Source organism: Alligator sinensis, unplaced genomic scaffold (assembly GCF_000455745.1).
Source record: "Alligator sinensis unplaced genomic scaffold, ASM45574v1 scaffold289_1, whole genome shotgun sequence".
Lineage (NCBI taxonomy): Eukaryota > Metazoa > Chordata > Crocodylia > Alligatoridae > Alligator > Alligator sinensis.
In genome coordinates, this window is record NW_005841881.1 from 3,312,829 (window position 1) to 3,313,451 (window position 623).

Here is a 623-nt window from a genome sequence, read left to right on the forward strand (position 1 = left end):
CCCCTCCCCCCCCCCCCCCCCCCCCCCCCCCGCTTTCTTCCAAGAAATTCTTATTCTTAGCAGTTACAAAATGTAATATGATAATTTATACTTCTTAATTTGAGTGATACCTTGACCTTTGGGTCTGTATTTTTTTTCTTTTAGTGTTGAAAACCTATAAACCTTTTTCGAAAAATCGGGCCCCTTGACTCTTTTAAACATACTTTTAGCATTTGATAGAGTGGTTTGGCATGATGGAGCTGAGAAGAATGCAATGGTAGCTTTTATTTGCTGCTTAAAAGGCCTGTAGAGACTCTTCAGATTGAAAACTGCAGGCATTCTGATTACTTATTATATTCATTCCTTCACTTGCTCACTACTTTTACAATCCAGGCATCCATAAATATGGGTGGGACAGAACTCTGAATGTTTGTGTTAGGGAGAGGTTATATATAAGCTTTTAATACCCAGCTGAAGTTCTGCTAATAAGGAGACTGGTTTAATTATAACAATACCCCAGAGCTTTTTCTCTCCTTGTATAGTCTTACCAGTAAGTTGAAGTGTGCTGCCATTAATGTCTTTAAAGCCTCTAGTGATGCACAGCTTTATGGCGAATGATGTGAAGCATTGATCATAAATTTTGT